The sequence below is a fragment of the Rattus norvegicus genome, chromosome 11, assembly GCF_021556685.1.
Source record: "Rattus norvegicus strain SHRSP/BbbUtx chromosome 11, alternate assembly SHRSP_T2T, whole genome shotgun sequence".
NCBI lineage: Eukaryota > Metazoa > Chordata > Mammalia > Rodentia > Muridae > Rattus > Rattus norvegicus.
The window spans coordinates 28,600,452-28,621,953 of NC_141544.1; the positions used below are offsets into that span (position 1 = coordinate 28,600,452).

The window sequence follows — 21,502 nt, forward strand, 5'->3', positions numbered from 1 at the left end:
AACAAAAGGCATCAAACGCTTGCTTCTTTGGGGTTTAATGCACTATCCCTGGAAATTGTCCCAAAATGCTTCTCTCTGTTAAACTAGGGAAATCGCCTATATTTACTAACCAAACACTTTGATATTATACCACCTAAGTCAACATTTTGCAATTTAAAAATGACTTAGGGGACGAGAAAGGACGTTACAAAACCTATGCTTCTTCCCCTTCTCTGTAGAGAAGCACAAAAATGTTTGGCTTTGTAAGAGGGAATTCTCGCTCATATTTTGTTTTTATCAGGAGTATAAGGCCGAATTCAAACTCCCAGCACTGCTTCTAATGGTCTTCCCTACAGTTTTTCATTTGAACTAATTCCTATGATGTCATAGGCCCCGCCCACTTCAACCTATGCTTCTCTGTGAAGAAAGTGGGGTGAGTGCACACTTACCATGACATGTCTCACTACACCCCAATACCGTGAGATCACATATTTAACCTTTCCTTTTTCTGCATGATCATGAGTGTGGAGGTCCATCATATGTTCTGAGACAGAGACTCTCCCTGACTGGGGAGCTCACCAATCCTGCAGGTGTAGCTGGGACCTGTCTCACAGCCCAAGTGTGAAGACGACAGGTTCTGAGGATCTAATTTTTGTTCTCATGTTTACATAGCAAGCACCTCACTGACAGAGCCTTCTCGCTAACCCCACTGTGTCCTTTTAAAGTAATAAATTAAAAGGCTTTATTTGTATCTATAAATTAATTCACGTTGGATGAGCTTAGTTCTGAAATACAATTCAAGGTCAATTTTTAGCTTTATAAGAGGAAATTCCTGAGCATATTTTTTTATCAGAAGGAGTAGCTGAATTCAAACTCCCAGCACTGCTTCCAATGGACTTTGCTACACGTTTTTTATTTGAACTAACACCTCCGATGGCATACCAGTTTTCTGAAAAAAAGGCCATACTGGTTCTCGCCACACTTCTTCACAGCCCACCTCACTGACAGCGATTTTAGCTCCTCAGCACATCAGTTATGATATTATCCTATGTTCTAAAACATCCACCAAATGTTGGGATCCTTCCATCCCTCGGACACTAGAAGATGTAGATGCCAAGTTTCATAATTGCAACTTAACCACTGTCTCGTGTTAAATATTGGTATAATCTCGACCTGGAGACCAACAATATTAGCAGTACAGTATGGCTTTCTGGGAAAAAACATCACACAAGATGAAAAGGAACAGGAGAAAAAGTGATCTCCTGGTACTGGGTCATATTCAGAAATGTGATATTAAGCATGCATTCATCTCTGCGTTCCTTGTGGGGAAGCATCGGTTGAAGGGGGCTGGGCTTCTAACACAGTTAAACTGAAGTTCTGGCCGCCCCTGCAGAGACAAGGTGCACAAGCAGATCCTCCATCACCTTCTCACGTGACTGGAGCAAACCCACCACAGCAGCGCATGCGTGCACAGAGCTCACACGCTCCCCTTTTACTTTCCTGCAGATCTCGATGTTTCAACATTCTAATGATCTTTTTATCTGAAGGACTGCCCCCTTGGAAGCAGCAAAGGACACAATGCCACCATGCCTCTCTGTTAGGCACAGTGGTCAATCAAGAGCCCGCCCACTCTATGTGGCCCGCGATCTAGGAGGCAATGTTTTTCTGTTAGCTTCACGCCATTGGTGCAAACTAAGATAATTCCTGTCTATCGGTTATATATCTATAGCTAATTCATAGCTACTATGGAATAGCAGCTGTCATATCTAAGATGTAGATCATTAGTACCTAAGCATTGTACTATCTAGTCTTAAATGCAGCCTTTTAAGACTATCTACTCTTAAAACTTGCTAACCCTGCCCAGCCATTCATTGCTTGTCCCACGGAAACTCCAATAATCGCCAGTCTCCTCCCTAGCTCCTCCTGGGGTCTCTTGGCAACACTGGTACCTTCCCACATCACCATGGCCTGACCTGACATGTTCTGAGAAGCTTGGAGTACAATAACGTCTTTTCCTTAGCCACTCTCTCATTTCTCCGACTATACACTCCTAAGAAAGAACAGCGTGTGTGCAGGTCTGTGTAGACTTCTTTTATTTCTCCCTCCACCTTGTAAAGCGCATACAATGATACGGAGATAAACCAACCAACTGCTTGCTAAAGAGGTACCTAAATAAAGACGTCTATCAATTCTGTAAGCAAAAGGAGATCCTAGATGGACAACGTTGTCGCTTGGGTTAACACAAGAGAAAACTGTGACGCCGACTGCAAAAGAGAGGTCAAGGGAACTCCATACAGTTAGACGCACCTGCTCCAGACTATGTTAAATCGTAATTTCACCTAGGAAATATTTCCCTTCCTACCTCACCTGCTCACCCACCCATTTTGCATTCAGCTCCATAAACAGCAGTTATCCCCCATTATAAAACAGTTGACGGTTAAAGGAATGAGCCAACCAAGAAAGCACAATATTCCATAACTGACATTTACAGCATCGGCCTTGGACTCCTAATCTTTCCCAGACGGGCACACAAATCAATCCATCAGCTCATAAAGGTGTGCTTTCTTAACCTCTAAATCAAATGGGATTGGCCAGAAGTGTCTGCCATGTCAAACTGCTAATCACTTCTGCCCTTTGCTTAAGCTGAGGCCCAGTTGCACAGTAACCGACATTAGTCTGTGGGAAACCCATTTAACTGTCACACACCCCTGCCACTCCTGCTAGCCCTTAATTAAGCGTAATGCCTTATGCTCTGACCTTTTGTTCCAGCCTATTAACCCTATCCAGTACAAGTTCAATTATGTTACACTAAAAACTTTGCTGTAAAATATTAAATGCCAAGCTCCAAAACCCATAAGGGGCATCGTCCTAACTTTAGGTTCTGGGCACCTTGATACTCAATGCATTGAAAAAAGAAAAAAAAAAGTTCCCTTCTGAAGCCATGTTGAATTTTACAGACTTAAGAAGAACCCCATCACCATTCTCAACCAACTTCTTTATTTTATAAAGGGAGCGGTTCAGAAAACTTTAAATGATGTACCCATTTTATAGTTTTGTCACAGCTATCAAACACCATGGCATACGCGATTAACAGCTAGACTACCATAGACAGCATTACAGCATTAGGGATAGAATTTTACTTTTCAGTATCTTTTAGGATACGTCATAGATAGAGGATAGATGGATGGACGGATGGATGGATGGATGGATGAATGGAGGATGGAGATGGATGGATGGATGGATGGATGGATGGATGGATGGATGGATGGATGGATGGATGGACGGATAGATAATCCTGAAACACAATAAACCACAACTTCAGTATAGTTTAGAAGTGATGCTTCCTTTCTCCTCCAAGACTTCCTTTCCCTCTGTGCTCACTTGTTTTGCCTTTTAGGTATCATACCTCCATGGTCACCGAGGACTGTCCAGTACTAGAGCCCCCCCCACACACACACACACAGGCAGTGTGTGCAAAGGTAATGTTTCTCTAATGTTTCAACGGCGAGTTCCATTGAGCCAATAACTTGACCTACCAAATGCAGGGTAGCCAGACAAACATATCGCTCATATATATTTCTGATAGACCTTGTCTACACATGTAAATAGGGTTACAAGAATCTCAAAAGTCAGAACCAAGAAATGGTTCACTGCAGGACAAATCAAGCCCAGTCCAAACTGGCACACGCTTGCTTTATGACATAGTAATCTGTTATTCATTTTCTTCCATATACCTAACACTACTACTAAAAAAAAAAAAAAAAGCTTTACTGCTTTCACTGTAACTAACAACTAAAACACAATCAATACCATAAAATTTAAAATGTCTATAGCAACTAGGATAAAGGGTGTGTTAAGTTTAGCTATGTGGGGCTGGGGAGATGATTGGAGTGATGAAACCTGCTTGTGAAGAGGACCCAAGTTCTGGTTCCAGCACTGCATCAGACAGCTCACAACCAAGGGTAACTGCAGCTCCAGGGGATCCGATGCCTGCTGGCTCACAGGTACCTTCGTGCACGGCGCCGGTAAACTCACACAGACACACGCATAGCCATGAATAATATAAATAAATACAACTTAACTTTACCCGGTAAAAGGATTAAAAACCAAGATTTTGCCGTTTTGTTTGCTGTCAAAAGGACCTGTTTTTAAACTGATTTCTATATTAAGCAATATTCTTCACTCCTTCTAGTTCTCAACCTCACAGGTCTAAGGTAACCTACTATTAAATGGAACAGGGATGTCTGTAAAAGAAGTACCAGTTAGATGTGTGCAAGCCAACTGATAACTCCACTGCGGAGGGTGGGAGCTGTAAACGGAAAAATGAAATCAGGGAATACATTCATGTCACTAGAACAATGCCCTCAGAGAAAGGAATCTGAGGGCATTATTGGGAGGAACATACTAGAAGGAATAAAACGTGAAGCTAGGGAATGAATAACCTGTGGAACTCAAGAAGACACCTGACATTCACTGCTGGGTACAGGACAAGTTACAGCCACTAAAAACTTGGTCTTGGGCTGGGGAGATGGCTCAGCAGGTAACAGCATGTACTGCCAAACCAGGTGACCTAAGGTCAACCCCTGGAACCCAAGGAGTGGAAGGAAACCAAGCGCCACAAGTTACCTGTCACGTTGGCAGGCGGGTAGGTGCGCCTGCCACACACCATCCATACACACACATACACACATAACACACCACACACACGCACACACACACACACACACACACACAGACATCACATATACACACATGATACAGACACACATAGACATCATATACACACACATAACACACCACACACATACACACACACACACACACACACAAAATGCACCCAAACACACGTTTAAAAAAAAAAACCAAAAAAACCTTGTCTTCACAAAACATGTTAAAGTCATTTTAAGAACATTTGTTAAAGATCAGAGCTAATAACAATATAGATTGTAAGAAAATGTACAAACCTAGATAATATTTGTTTTATTTAACATTTAAAACTAAATCTCTTAGCAACTAGATATTTCTGAACTTCATCTCCATATAATTTTATTTTCTGCCACCCATAAGCAATTATTAATTATCAGTCAACACACCTGACACTATAACACAACAGGACTCATGTCCAGAGAAGAACAGACCTGTCTTTAAACCCTACAAAGGACTTCATATTCTACTGATACATAACATACCAGGCTTTCTCTAGGTCATCAACCATCCCCGATGTGTTAACTTTCTAAGACTATTAAAAAACAAAATTGTCCAGGTGTGGTGGCCATGCCTTTAATCTCTTTTTTTCAGGAGACAGAGACAGTCATATTTCTGAGTTCCAAGCCAGCCTGGTATACACAGGCAGTTCCAGAACAGCCAGTGTTACATAAGGAAACCCTGCCTCAAAACCACAAAGAAGAAAGAAAAAGAAAAAGCAAGTACTGTCCCACTGACAGATGACCACACTCCCACCCTCAAGATTAAGTCTATTCATTAAGTTTGTTAAGTGTTTGGTTGGTTGGTTTTGCTTGAGACAGGGTCTCCCCCTTCTCCCTGCCTCGCTCTCTCTCCTTGAACCTACTCTGTAGACCAGGCTGGCCCAGAACTCACAGAAGCTCCACCTGCTCCCTTCCCCTTGCATCACTGCATCTGGCTAGAAATGAAATTTTAAAATGTGTTTTACAGATGTGTCCATCTCCGGAAGCAGTCACATCCACAGGATTACACATGCTCTTGTTGGTCAGGCCTTTCAGGCTACTAGAAGTGAACTAAGGAAACTTCTTAAAAAGGCTCAGAAATATTATTTCCCTTCCTTAAAAATAAATATAAAAGAAAGAAATTAAATGCTGTCTACGGATTTTGCTAAACATATTTTATAATTTGTATAATTTGAAGACATTTAATATTTATTATAAAACACATTCTCACTTCAACTGTCAGTTAATTACCATGTCATCAAATTATGTTCATTTTTCTCTCCCATAATTAATATGGCTGAAAAGAATATATATATATATATATATATATATATATATATCTTAAGCATATAATATTCTTCCTTTTAGAAGTGCTAAGTTAAACAGACCAAAGAAATGCAGAACAAGTATGATTCGTAAGTTTTACATAACCAAATATTATGAACCAAAGATTGACATTAGTCCAATTCTAGACACCAATATTCCTGGACTACACAAACCCCTCTACAGCAGGTCCTAAGGCACTAACAATCTATCAGTGAGCATGCATGGAGTTTACTGTCTACTGAGAAGAGACACCAGACCAATGGGGCTCATGGGACCAGTGAATACATAACAGTGTGTGAGAGAGATCACACTTGAGGGGCTTCAGGAAGCTTCTGAACTCTCTCGTGCACTGTCACTATAAGCAGGACTCGTCCACGGTGCCTTCCAGGGCGAGGCACTGTCAGCTTGTGGCCTGTGTAAAAGGCTACACACAGTTTTGCTTGGTGTTTCCCTCTCTTCTAGGAGTGTGGTTCGAAGCACATGAAAACCACACGTTCTATGCTCAATGGACTAAAAAGATCCCATGCAAAAACCCCTTTGATAGTTTAGAACATCGGTCATCAGTGACAAGCTAAGCTGGTTGAGAGTAGTCACGCCAATCAGCTAATGGTGCCAGGTTCTGCTAAGTCTTCAAATAGGAAGATCTCCGGTTACTTTTTAAAGGATTCTTTTTTTTTTCCTGGAGCTGGGGACCGAACCCAGGGCCTTGCACTTGCTAGGCAAGCGCTTTACCACTGAGCCAAATCCCCAACCCCCGGTTACTTTTTAGAACTATTAGATTTTTTTAGATTATAATATAATTACATCATTTCTTTCTTTCCTTTTCTCACTACAACTCAAATGTCATAGCCTCTTTTTTCTTAATTGGTGTGTGTGTGTGTGTGTGTGTGTGTGTGTGTGTGTACACATAAATTCAACCTGCTCAGTCTATAAATGTTACATGTTTGTAGGTTCCCTTTAAGGGTTGACTCTGTAGTATTAGTTAACCAATGGGGATGCCCTTCCCTGGAGAACTCCATTTCAACTCTCAGCATGCCTTAGTGGCCTGTAGTTCCTTGTCTAGGAGAACCCAGAAGCATCACATCACTAAACCAGCAGAATCCCTAACTGCATTCTCAATATTTGTCCTTGTAACCACATTATAGCCTCCCCCATCAAGAAAACTTCTCTTTGCAGCAGACTGATAGTATCATAGAAAACAACAACTGATGATCCAAATTCGGAGTCCTGCACCCACACATCTCTCTCTCTCTCTCTCTCTCTCTCTCTCTCTCTCTCTCTCTCTCTGAAGAGTGAGAGAGCCAGAGGATACAGGAGTTTGCTATAAGACGGTATCTCCAAGACAAGCCTAGGAGCCACTCCCTGAAGTCTTACAAAGATGACTTCCTAAAAAAAAAAAAAAAAAAGACTTGAAAAGGAAGACACCTATAGACATGCTAATGTGGAGGGAAGAAGAAAGCCCAGGAAACCTCAATCAACCCTGTATCAACCCCGTCACCAAGTAAACAGAACCGAAAATGCACGAAGACACAGAACGAACACGCACGTCTGTGTACTGCACAGAGGCCTGCAATTATGTTCAAGTCAGAACCCATGGCTACTCTGCAGACCCAGGAACATGAAGTCCCGAGGCCACAGAGATGTAGTTGCCCACCCCTTGCCCACTGGACCCAGCACTGAGTACTACGAGATACAGATCTCTCCCCTCTGTCCTCGCAATCCTCGGTCCTACCTGAACCGCATCAAGAAGCCCCAAACAGTAAGACTTAAAGCAAGACGTGAGTTTTCAACCTGGGTCTATCCAACTGCCAATTATGTAATCTTTATAGTTAAATCCATACAGGCTGTTCCTCCTTTTGGAAATTTTGAAGTTAACGATGACAAAAGGCATTAACAGATTCAGTAATGGGTCGCCCCATTGTATCACCTGGATCCCTTGGTGTGGGTAGAGAAGGAATTTGAAAAGTAAAGACAGGCAATGTGAACAGAAAGGAATAGGATGGAGGAAAAAGGAATCGTCCTTAAGTACCAAGCATACTTGAATTCTTGTACTTGGGGGAAGCAGGACCAGACCACCTACGTAGTGTGCTTAATTTCACCTCATAGACGGCTTGCTGAAGGGAGTCCCTGGTTTTTCCTCCCAGCCCTGTGCTCTCAGAAATAAGACTCAGACTCAAGATATATTTACAAATGCCTCGGCCATCTTACTAGGCTCTACTCTGACTAGATCATAACTAAAATAAGCTAATTATTTTAACCTACATTTTGCCACAGTGGCTGCTATCCTGTGCTCAGGTACCCTTCTCCTCACTTCTTCCCCGAGGTCCCCCCCCCCCAACTCCTGCGCCTGGCTCTATCAGAGAATTCTTTCTCTTCCTACCTTCTGTTCCCTGCCTAAGCCATGGGCCATCAGATTACTGACTGGTGAGGCATTCATACAACACACAAGGTGGTCCCTCTTAACAGCTTTCTATCACTGCTCTTTCTGACCTGAAGATACACCGTGTCATTATTTCAATTGATGAAGTTTCAAAACTCAGTACTGGTTCAAATGGGGAGTTTGGGACCTCAGTGTTTTGCCTCAGTGATGCAAAGTATGTGGAGACTGAGAAAGTACCAGAGGGCAAAATAAAAACCCTCAGCCCAACCCTGTTTGCTATCACTCCGATTCAGTCTACTTCAAAGAATTCAGTAAAGGCATGGGAGGGTTAAATACAGAATCTGAAACAGAAGACTTTCGTCCCCAGGTTGCTGACTTTGAAACTTCCTCTCTTTCCTCCGGTAGCTATAATAAAATAACCATTCTCTTAACAAAAGATAGAACCAAAATATTCTCATGTAGCTTTTATGGGAATCCTTTATTTCCCAACATTTTCTGAGCAATTCGACATCCCAAGCACATAGAAAATACTATGAATATCCGCTTTCTGTCTCGTTCTATGTCTGCACTACAGTTTCAACCTGTACCTTTCAGTGTATGAGGAACCACTCAAGAGTGGTTTGGGGTTCAACATTCCATAAATTTTAAATGAGTCGAGTAAAAAAAAGGGGGGTGGAGAAGTTTATAACTCCATTTCTCACGGCCTCAACAATAAAAGCTCACGACTGGTGTGTACTTAAAAATGCACTCTGTGCCACGAGCCTCCTAATTCAAAAAGCTCCCTCCTCACCAAGGTCTAGTGCCCAAATGAAGCCAACTCTTCCTTATCTCTCTCCTTTCAATAAACTCACAAATGCCTTAGCCATTTCCTGTTTGAAGCTCGGAGACTACTTTAGTAAAGTGTCATAGTCTTTAAGAAAACTACTGTGGATGAAGAAAAGGTAGCAAAACAACAAACCAAAAAAAAAAAAATCATATTAAGGGTAGTAAAGAGTCACGATTTTTCAACCACGAAGGCTATGACACTTTTGCTCCAGTAGCTCTCTGAAGTGGACAAACACAGTTAGCCTTGGGAACACCAAGATTAAGACCATGACAGGCTATTTTAATGAATTATATCAAGAAACACGGCGGCATTCATCGCCTTGGAAAACACTGCAGTAATTCTGTGGTACACTTTGCAAGAGCAAGCGCTGGTGGGAGAGTGCCCTTGGGGACCAGGTTTGGGGGTAAATAGCCAGTGGCCCTTGGGAACTAAATTTCCCTCTGGTGAAGGGGAGGCAGCTGAGGGAACCACAGAAGAGAGGTCTTCTCGGGGAAACCGGGCGTGAGCATCAGCCTGGGAGGTTTGTCCTTTCATCCTGGGTTCTGTGGTTATCAGGTAGGAGAGGCTTCCTTATGGCTTCCTCAAAGACAGCTGGCAGCGACTTTCCTTTTCCAAAGATGGCGTATTCTCATGGAAAATGAAATTAGCTGTGTGACCTCAGGCGAGTGACTCTGGCAACTCATTGGCTAGACGTATAAACTAAAGGAAATAATATCTATACGTCTCTTGGGGGGAGTTGCAGGGATGAAGTGAAAAATGCATGTGAGTTGGCCAAAACAGTGCCAGGCACAAGCAGGTGCCACCTCAGATCTCCTTTTTCTGCTCCTCCTCCTCCTGCTGGGAGGGCAGAGGGGCTAGAGAAAAGTAAAAGACACACAGGTACCAGTGCCCCTTCTGCACACGCCAGGTTTTCCCCTCGTCGTCCCCACTCCTTCTAAAAGCACCGGTTTGAAATCATGATCTACAACACAGTACTGACATACCACAGCGGAGCCTCAGAATTTAAAATCACATCTGACCTCTCAAGCTACCACCGTTGTTACTGAGAGACAAAAGGACTTCCCTTTTACCAGAACCGTAGACTGATTTAGGAGAAGACTACACAAGAGAAAGAAATGCAGAGTGAAAAAGCGGAAGTACTATTTTTAATGTCCTTCCGAAAAAAAATCAAACCTTACCCTGTCCCGTACGACCCCTTGTGTGAACGATCCTTCTGGGAGAAACATCAAAAAGGTGATTAATTCCTTTGGAGTTTTCCAATGTTTCCCAATGTTTTTTCTTCTACCCTTTCATCCTTACTCTGCTTCCTTTCCAGTGTATAAAACCTCTCTAATGATTAGATTACCAAAAACTCAAAATTCAGAAATCGACAACTTAAAACTTTGCTTTCCCCTGTAGAGTTATCATTCATTGCTTAAACACATCATCCCTGGGCTGCAGGTGTACTTCAGTGGCACATCCATGCCTACCATGAAAAAGGCGCTCTCTCTCTCTCTCTCTCTCTCTCTCTCTCTCTCTGTGTGTGTGTGTGTGTGTGTGTGTGTGTGTGTGTGTGTCTAGAGAAATCCCTCAAGAAGTCCCATTTTGCGCAGAACTCCCAAACCTCAAATCTTGACTGTGACTGTATGTGTGGGGTTCTAGCCCCCCTCCAAAACCATCATAGTACTTATTCTCTCTTTAAGCTTGTGTCAGAGCTCAATTCCCCACCCCACTCTATAATGCTAAACTAGCATCTGACATTTTTAATGAAGTGATATTTAACACGGTCAAGTGATATTTAGCATGGTTGCGTGTTAGGTCTATGCAAATTCAACAATCAAAAGGTCATAACCACAAGCAGTCAGCTTAACCACTATGTGCAGGTATATTATAATTCCTATCAGCCTTCCTCCCGACTTTATTCCAAAGCTAATGGCCACTGCCGTACCCTAGAGAAGCTGGTAAAGAACACAGAGCAAAGATATTCAAAGCAAACTACTAGCAGTGCAAGCTGCCTACTCCTTGGCTCCAGAGTTGCCCACAATCCTTTTCAGCAGATCGAAAGTGCAGGCTTCAAACGGAGTAGCCCTGCCTGCCCTTAAACAGGCTTTCTTAATTAGTAGACTAAAGGTGAGAGAGTCCTTTGCCCTAAGCTCTCGGTAAACAGCAGCACGAGGCTGCCAGTCTTCCTTGTCTGCGTGGGTGGGAAACTGAGGCTGAGGACTTAAAATCGATGTTTGTGGAAAGTCTGGGCTGGTCAACCAAAACCGGAGGCAAACAAACGGGGAGTTTCCTTCCACCCTTAAATGTATTTGAACAACAGGAGGTGGGTTTTAAACTGGAGCTTCTAATTCCTAGTCATAGGAATCCCATTAGTGAGAAGTGAAAACTCTGGGGGCGGGGTGGGGGGGTGACAGGTGGAGATTTCAACAACTATTCACTCTATCAGATGCTAATTTTACTGCCAAGTGTCTTCACAAAATCCTAGGTGTGCCCCAGTCCTGTTAATTGAAAGACAAAAGGAAGATTGAAGGAGGGGAGAGAGGTGATCAATACAAGGATGTCACAACTATCTTTCCGCCTTGTGTAAGCTGCTGCCTTGCTTGGCATTACTTCAGCCAAAACAAACGGATGAATCATAACTCCTAACTATCCATGTGATTATTTTCAAACATTATTTCTCTTAAAAACTAGCATAACATTACATATATATATATATATATATATATATATATATATATATATATATATATCCTACAGATAAGTACACTTTTCTTCAGAACCCAAGTGACTTCTTTCCTGTTATTTGGGGTTGCCAACCTTCTAACTTCTTCAGGCTTGCTTTTCTCTATGGCACTCCTGGAGTCCTAGGCTAAATATGTACCCCTAGCATGATTCCAAACCCCCATATAGCTGACAAATGGACCACGGTTTTAAAAAGTCCAAACCTTTTCTACGCTGTGCGAACCTCACGAAAATTGTCTTGTTTAAGGCATGTTGATGATCAGTAACACCACAAGTTTTATAACGTTTTATTTGACATGTCTGCAATAAAGTGTGGGGCTCCATTACATTATCAAGGCTCAAGACTCATGATATGGAATATATAGTAAGAGCTACAAAAGGGGGGCGCATAACTTCCTGGTAATCCACATAACAGTTTTCATCACGAAAAACTTAAACTTTCATCCCCACAGCAAAACAAAAGTTTTGTCTGAAATAAACTGCGACTCCACTTTTAGATCTTCCACACACTCAGTATACATACAGACTGAACATTAAAATGCCAATAATAAAAAAGGAAAAAGAAAAAAGAAAGAGAGAAAGTGATGGGTAACTATGTCAATATTTGTAAGGAAACCCTGATGAGATTTCTGGTCTCTCTGCTGTCCATTCCCTCCTTGAACAACAGGACAATATACTTAAAGTCCTCCCTGCAGTCAGGTACGCCCAGTCATCTCCATCGTGTGGTCCTGTTAAGAGCCCCATGAGCCCCAAGCCTCAAAATTCAGTTTCCCATGTCCACAGCAAGACTTATAAAACTCCAGGTCTTACAGAAGGACAGACAGAAGGAAAGGGGGATAATGTTCGTTTTCCTCCCGAGGATGGACCTCCTGGTTGGTTCTATTCTGGTACCCAATTCTGACCTTCTACTTGAGATACACTTAACACTCAACAACCAAATGTGAATCTGCACAAATGGAGAACTTGTCATTTCATCCTCTCGAACAATCACGATTTACGTAATATTGCTGGCCTCACAGAAGGGAATCCATTGCCATCAGCAATTCGCATCCTCGCTTCAGCATCAGATGCAAACAGGAATGGGAAACAGGGTCTCTCTCCATTCACCGCTTGTCCATCCCACTGGCTGCTTCCTCCCCTGACGAGCCTGGCTTTTTACCTTCCTCTGGTCCCAGTGTGCTCTGGCGTTAGGTTTCCGACTGTTGTTCTCTAACTACTACTGAATGAGCATGCCCTTCCCTGGGTTCTTGAACAACTACAACCAAATGGTTTAATTCACAGATCCAGGAAGGACCCTGCCACATTCTGTCCAAAGATAATTCATTAACTCTTCAACGGAAGTCAAGATATTTTAAATAAAAATGTTGTCTCCGGTTGGATGACTAGGGCGCCCAGGGTTTTGCTAAGGACAGCAAATGCTTTTTTCCTCAGTCATCATCCCTGCGTGAGTGAGGCATCATTGGAAAATGTGGAGCCCATAGATGAGGGGTATCAGTCATCTGAAATGAAAGGTGGAAAAGTACAGGATAAACTTCACCCTCCCACACACACAAAGTCAACAAGTTAAAGCAGTCTTCACGGGATGGGGGAAAATGGTGAAGGATATGGTACTTGATTATTTTAGGGAGGGGAGGTGAGAGGGAGGGAAAGGGAGAGGGAGTGGGGGTGGAAAGAGAACCCAAGTGACCAGCCCACACTTTAAAAACCCGTGTCAGGAAGCCTACATTTTACAACATAAAAGAGAAAAGGGACTCGACTCGTCGCAGTTTAAAATGAGCAATTTTTTTTTCCTGATTAAAATTTAAATGCCTTAAACGTATTTTTAGCTGAGTGATCTTTTAACTTCATACATCAAAGTGTTATTGCTGGTCTAGAAAGACGGGAGTGGCTTGCCATCTTCAGACTTACCAAAAGAAAAAGAAAAAAAAAAGAAAAATCTAACACCTTTAACCTCCTAGGTCCTAAGCCACACTGATTCAAAAAGATCTCCGTGTCATGATCTTCTGCTGCTGCTTTGCGATGAAACGCATGTGATTAATAATAATCTCCTTTTCTCTCAACTGTCTAGAGAGCCAAGGAGGGCATATCTATCCTGATCTCCCTATGTGTTCCATTAGACTGACTGACATATTTTGCCTCATCTGTCACCTTCCTCAAAACTCTGCTTTCAGATATGAGTTAATTCATTTTTAGTTGTCCTCAATGTTCTAAAATAGTGATGTCTGACAGAATTAAGGCAGTGCTCTAGTTCTCTCTGTTCGACTGATATTTAATTAAAGATCTTGGAGGCCATCTTTCAGGCTAGACGGTTAGAGGAGGAGCGTTACTTCCTCCTCGGACAATGTGATAAGCAGAAGGGTAGAGGCTGCCGCCCTCAGGCCTCCTGTTTAACAGACTGCTTTGCCACTCACAAACCTCCAGTAGGACAGGTTATCACTGTTTCACTGACTGTACTCCCAAACACCTTATCCCAGCTTCCAAGACGGTCTACCGTCTCTCTAACCTTCTCAGTGTTTAAAATGTTGGTAATGGCAACATCCCTCTCTCTATACTTTTGTCATCGCTTTTGTCGCCCTCCCCCCTCCAAAAAAAACCTCAAAAGGCACCGAGAACACTTATTTTGTCACATTTCTTGAATCTCTCGTATCACAGGAAATCTTTTTGCACTCAGGGCCACCTTGGAGCACAAGCTAAAAGAAGCTGTCTTTAAATTTTTTTTCTTTTGAATTAGTATCTTTTGGAGACTGGCCCACTTGAGTTGATATGTCATAATTTTCGGTTCCGAAAGTGTCGTGGATAATTTAAATTGGCACTTGCTATGCATTACTTAAATAAGTGTTCTCCTGGATGGCCTCTGAAAAGCCTGAATTCCTTAATCTTGTTTTGACTATACAGTAACCATGAGGGACACGTCAATGTAAGCAAACTCCAAGAGCAATAAACTAACAAACAGACTCTAGGTGGTGGTATAGGTTATTTTTTTAATCACAACGTTTTGCTCTTAAAACTGGAGGAGTCAGAGGAGCCCTGGCCTCATCCACAAACATTTCTCCATTGCTAACCCACAATTATTTTCAGGTATCTCAATTACAAAAATCCAAGTTCTGCAAAGTTTGGAAACTCAGATTTCTAAGTCTTCTCGTAGGCATGAAAGCTGGTTTTCAACTACCTGTATATAAGCAGCAACCGAAGCCCTCCTTAGAGTTTTGAAGTATACTTTTTAAGGATATTTTCTTCTCGCTCCTTGTACTTTAAGTGTGGAGTCTTCCCAGTACAGTATAGAACAGGCTGGGGTGAGGCTCCAGTTTGCAGGTATTGCCTGCGGCATGACTGACTCTCCTTTGTCTCTACTAAGTCCTACACAGAAAGTTCCTGTTGGATCAATTAAACCCTATGGACAAACTGCTGGGCCAAACCAGGGCAACTCACTTGGAAGGGGAAGATTTCAACATTTTCCCAGGCTGCAGCCACTCTTAGGGGCCATGCATGTGAAGCACCCACCGTTTGCTTAAAAAGTCGACTCCGTCTCTTAGACAAAGGTGGCAACCTGATGATTAAACACTGGATAATTGCATCTGGAAGATGCCGCCCACTTGCTAAACCCATGATTCACTAATAAGCGGGTTCAATGTAATTCATAACTCTAAAGAATGAATTACCGAAGTCCCTGCTTTACAAAACCCAAGAGATAGACTACACATCGTTTAAGCATACACACAGACAGACAGACACACAGACACTCCAATCTTGTTTTACTTTTAGACTGTCTCTCTTTCTCTAAAAACACTGTTTTCGCTCAGTGTCACAATCAGTTACAAGAGCAGACAAACTCCAGCCTGGTGCCATCAAAAAAAAAAAAAAAAAAAAAAGAGTTAAAAGTTCTTGCACCTAACAATGTCCGGACTTCCCTCTAACTAAAATGATCCATTAATTTAAAAAAGTAAAGTATTTTAACGTAAAATTACCTAACGTTTCATACTTCGTTTGCGACCGCCAGAATCCAATTAAATTTCTGACATGATGGAAGGTAGAAACTCGTGGAATGCCTCAGAGATCAACATGTGTCAGACTCACTGCCTGTCCGCCTTTTAAACACAGTGGATTCCTTTGTTCCTTCCGTCTGAATATCAACTCCTGATTAAAATTTGGAAACTACTTTGGGAAGGATGGGAGGGTCTAGGGGAATGTTTCCGCGGAAGAGGGTTTCTTCTAGCAACAATAGTAGTAAGGAGGACAGTGGCACCAGAGAGAAGAGCAGTCTCTCAGGACTTCACCAGGCTCACCCGAGTGAATCCCTCTCGGATGCTGGGGGAACTGGGCTGAGGCCTCGGGTGCAAGGGGCCTCGCCCTCCTCGGCAGGCGGGGAGCTCGAGCCCAGCAGGCCGGGCCTGGGGCTCAGCGCTGTCCCTTCTCCGAGTCACTTTTCCCGGCCGGGAATCGGCGAGCACCGCGCAAGGGAGAAACCGGCGATAGGCGGGGAGCTGCGCGGGCGCCACCGCGAGCACCGCTGGGCGGCAGGACCGAGCGGGGCTGCAGCCAGCGCCCGGGGCTCGGGGCCAACGGGGGCAGCCGGGCGGGCGGGCGAGCTCGACCCGGGCCCCGCGATCCGGCCACCCGCGTGGGTCCCGGCGCATTACACCCAGGGCGGCTGCGCCCCTCGCGCCAAGGCTGGCACGGACGAGCCCGCGGCTGGGAACTCCACAACTTGGCGGCTGCGCCGGCCGGGCCCGCGAGTTCCCGGGGAGAGCCGGAGCGGGGCGCGGCGGCGCGCTGTCCCCGGGATCCGTGTCCCTGGAGCCCCCCGCGGGCCTCCCCCGGCCTCCGCCGCCTCCACGGGCCGCGCACCCAGGCCGTGCCCGGGCGGCTCGGCGTCCGCTCAGCGAGCTCCGCACGGAGCCCGGGCCGCGATCGCCACTCACCGAGGCCGCCGCGGCTCCGGGCCGCCGATCCGCGTCGCTCCCTCCTTCCCAGGTTAGCCGTGCCCTGCGGCCGCGCGAGGCCACGGGCGCTGCGCACCGGCGGGCTGGGGCCGGCTCGTCCTCCGCCTGCGCCGCGGTCGCCGTCGCCTCCCGAGTTCGGGGCTCTGCTGCAATGTCTGCGAGGCTGACTTTGAGCGCCTCGCTCGCCGCCCGCCCGCCGCAGCCGCGCTCCTCCCTCCGCCGCCGACTTCGCGGCGGCCGGGTCCCTCCCCTCGCTGCTCCACGCCATTCAGCTCTTCAGCCAAGTTTCTTAACCCTTTTCTGCCCCTCCCTCCCATTGTCACCCGGGCGGAGCGCGCACCCGGCGGCTTGCCGGAGCCCGGGAGCCCACCCGGCGTCTGCAGGCCTTCTCGCCGGTGCTCCGGGTGGGGGTCCGGGTCTGAGCGGCCTTGAAGGCAGAGGGAGGACGCGGTTAAACCGGAGAAGGGGGGTGCTTTGCTCCCCGAGCCGGCGCCCTGGCTTCCCAGCCGCGTCCAGCCAGCCGCCTGGACAGATTCCCCGCTAGGGGCCAGGCGATAGCCCATGTCACCCTTGCGGGGGCAAACGCTGGGGGCACCAAAGGGGAGTCGGGGCGCCTTAACCCTACCCCAGGTTCTCCACCTAAGGGCTGGCACCTTAAATGTCTCCCTTTCTCCCGTTTCAACCCACAAATACGCGTTCTCTTGGAGCCCTTTACCCACCCTCAATTTTCCACCTCCTTGAAATCTGCGTCCCGCTTAAATTCCGGAAGCCACGGCGCTATAACTCTAGGTCATTTTGACCCCATCCTCAGCACCTAGTAGGACCCAGTAATAAATATGGCATGATTGCAAGCGGAAAACTGGGAAGGAGACCTGAGCTCAGCTCCCTAGACGGACGCAGGACCCAGGAACCTGGTTTATCTTCTGCTGCTTTGTCACTGCGAAGTCTCCAGTAGGGTCTGCCCGCCAATCTGCACCACCCCCAGGAAGGATCTGACCCAACAGGACTAGAAGATGGGCTGGCACTTCTTTAAGCAGCTCTGCTAGGTTCAGAGTCTCAATAAATAACAATTACATCACGGAGCCAGGGTGGCAGTGCAGCGAAACCTGGGTTTCCTGCAGCCTGGTCTTGCTGAACCCGCCTCTGAATTTGAGGGGGGCTAACAGATTGGTGAGGCTAGAAAGTGGAGGGAGGAGAGAAAAAGACGAAACCGTGATCTCTTCCCCTCCTTGTGTTTTCTGCTTTAAAATCCTATTCTCTCTACTCCCTTCATATGTTACTTGTGAAGCCTCCTTTTAACGCTCCCCCTACCCAAGATGTCACGTTTGTTTTTGACTCTAGCATCTTGCCATGAAAAGAATCATTTGCAGAAGTTGTTTTCGCTTGACATAAAAAAAAAACAAAAACAAAAACAAAAAAACAAAAAAACCACTCTAAAGTACATCTTTGGTTCACCCTAAACTCTGAAGTGCTATGCCTGTGTTAAAATACTTACTGACTAAGACAATTTTGTGGATGAAGCTGTCTACTCTCATACACACGTTTTCATATTCTTAGGAATTTCGGTAGCCTTCGGAAGCAGTTATTGATGTACACCGAAACCAAAAATTATCCAAGGGACCCCACTGTGTTCTTTACTGTTATATAATAGCTCTATAGCTATTTTTCCGATTTTTCAAATGAGCAGGGTCTGGAGTATGTTCCCAATCTTTAAAGTAAAGGCAACTTTTCAAATTAATTCTTCATAAAGCTATACCCTAGCTCAGTCCTGAGCGCATGCTAGAAGTATTTTTGCTTAATGCTGATAGTACATATTAAAATACTCTCTCTTCTCCTAGAGATTCACCTCTGCAATCTGTTTTCATCTAATGTGTAAATCTCATGTAACAGCATAGCACGTGCATTTCCCACTGTTCAAAATCTGCTTAAAGCAAACTAGTAAAGGCAGCACTTGTCCCAGGCACCATTATCTTTTGGACAGCATATATCCCGGATTGACACAAAGCAAATGATTACAAATTAAATGACCAGAATGATTGTAACTTAGCTCTTCAAATTTTTTTTAATATTATACAAAGACATTCTAAATGTATCTCATTTTATTGGGCCTGGTTGTTGTTGTTGGTTTTGTTTTGAAAACCCAATGTCAGTTTTGTTAAAAGTCATCTTTGTGGTAGATTATAGCAGATTCAACAAATGCGTCCAGTTAGCCACAGTGGTACAAGGCTGTAATCAACTGGGAGGCTGAGACGGGAAGTGGGAAGTTGGAGGTCATCTAGGACTTTTTAGCAAGTTCAAGGACAATGAAGTTCCAAAACCAGACCCAATTTTGTAAAACTAAGATAGGGATGAGGCAAAGAGATAAAGCATACTTGGCTAGTATGTGTAAGGCAATGGGTTCAGGCCCCTGCACACACACACATGCACGCACGCACGCACGCACATATACTGAAGACATTTCAAGCTTCTCTTACCAATAGGCAAACATTTTCTTCTCTTCTGATTGGCAGTTTCTTCTCTGGTTCAGATAGCCTGTCGCAATTAATATAAAGTTAAACTAAGTAATAAATTGCATGTAAGAGAGTGAAGCTCCCACAGAGGACCACAGCAACAGACTTGGGGACAAATATTTGAACCTACTCTAACGTTACTTTGTAAAACATTTTTCTCACTTTTAAAAGAAGTTTTAGATCTCCAAGATCGCCCAGTAAGCTAAATCTTGTTCTGCTTGCCAAATATCATTGCTAAAACTCCAACAGCTATACATTAAATGGTGTACCAAAGCTGACCTCCCCCACCCAACATAATAAGTAAAATCCTGGACTCTTCTTGATAATATGCTTGTGTTAAATTAAACATACCTCATGTAGAATTGCTAATTGTGCAAAGATCATTTTGTATTTATTCTTTCTATTAAATAGAAGAGCAGTACTGAGCCAGTAAGATGGCTCAGGGCTTAAAGCACTTAGCACACAAACCTGTGTACCTGAATCTCACCGTTGGAACACACTCCATAAAGTTGTCCTCTGAACTCTACACGTGTGCAGAGCACACACATCCACACGCATACACACAGTTTCTTTTCTGCTCCCAGGAACGAAGCCTCATACACGCTGGCTGGTCTTTCCCAGTGAGCTCCATCTCCTACTGTTTATGTAATAATTTTATTTTAAAAACTATAAACATCCAGGCTAAGGGGATCAGTATCTAGATAATGGGGTATACGGGATGTACAAATGTCTCTGCAGTAATTTGTATTTGCAAGTCAGTTCTCATAAGAAGCGTGTGTAATGTGAAAAGATGTTATTCAGTTTATATACCTAAACATATGTGTTATAAAAACTCTATCGGTTGGCTCTAGAGAGACAGCTCAGTGGTTAAGAACACTGACTACTCTGTCAGAGGATTCAGGATCAATTTGCAGTACCCACATGGCAGCTCCAACTGTCGGTAACTCCTGGATCTGACACCCTTACACAGACATACACGCAGGCAAAACACCAATGCAAATAAAATATAAATAAGTTTTTAAAAAAGTTTATCAGTCCACTGGAATTCAATATTATAGCTTATCTCCCTATGCATATCCACAAGTAGTTTTAGACAGATTTTCATATGTTCCCTACATGTCTCATGCCCAGCATCCTGCAAGTCAGTTTTTGTAATGTTCAGCCTGTCAACATTCCTTTCTAGGATGAAAGTATGCAGCAACAAGGTCTAAGCCCCGCCCCTGCTCACGTTGACCTACCTCCAACATTTAGCCTGGTGACCAGCAAACTGTAGGCATTCAGTAGATGTTGGCCAAGTCACTGTCATGCCCTAGAGAACAGAGTTTATTTTTATCTGAGCTATAGATATTAGGCCAAGGGGGGTCAGAAAACATTTTATCAGAAAAATTGTGCTTCAGCTCACTGATGGAAGGTTGGAATTTGCTAAGTCAGCAGAATGAGAAAGGGGTTCTCAGGAAGGAAATAGAGTATAAATAGAGTATTACCAGTAGAAAGTTATGAGAAAGTAGAAATGCACATAGTGAAAACTTGAACACACATGTGCTATGTGCACATGTGTAACTAATCACACACAAGTGGAATCACTTAGTCATTTGACTCTTGAGCATGTAAACTTTGCCCTGAAAAACATGGCATGAATCACAAAGGTGATTTTCACATGTGACTTTCAGTAGCTACATCTCATAGGTACGAAGAAATGCTGTTAGCTTGAATTATATTCTACAATTAATTCAATGTATACAAAACATTTCAACCATCTTTAAAAACAGAACAAAAACCCGGTATTGTTTTGTAGCCCTGGCTGGCCTCAAACTCATGGTGAGTGCTGAGGTTAGAGATGTGCGCCACTGTGCCCGGATTGTTTACTCTTCTGAACACTAGGTTTCCAAAGTCCAGTCCCTTTTCATCTCACAATACCCGGCAGTTTAAACCACTGCCATATTGAGTCCTACAGTTCTACACAAGGAAGACTGCAGGAAACTGTTAATGGTATCAACAAAACAGTCTGTTGAGGGAAAGCCTAAAGCTTGCTTGTTAAGCATAAGAGTTTATTTGTCAGTTACTGGTGTTTATACTGCGTTATAAAGCCCACTTTGGGGTGTGGAGGCTTTGATACCAATCAGAGAACCAGC

General features: G+C 44.1%; 1 protein-coding gene across 5 annotated transcripts in view; it reads right to left on the bottom strand.

Annotated features, from left to right (window-relative positions):
* The window catches only part of Nrip1 (nuclear receptor interacting protein 1), an 83,582-nt gene extending 66,565 nt beyond the window's left edge, over positions 1–17,017 (bottom strand). For 4 of the 5 annotated variants that reach the window (XM_087576472.1, NM_001100560.2, XM_087576471.1 and 1 more), the window contains 1 exon segment: positions 16,840–17,017. The gene's annotated coding sequence lies outside the window, so the exon portion shown is untranslated. 5 annotated transcript variants of the gene reach the window in all.
* Positions 17,018–21,502: the final 4,485 nt, after the last annotated feature.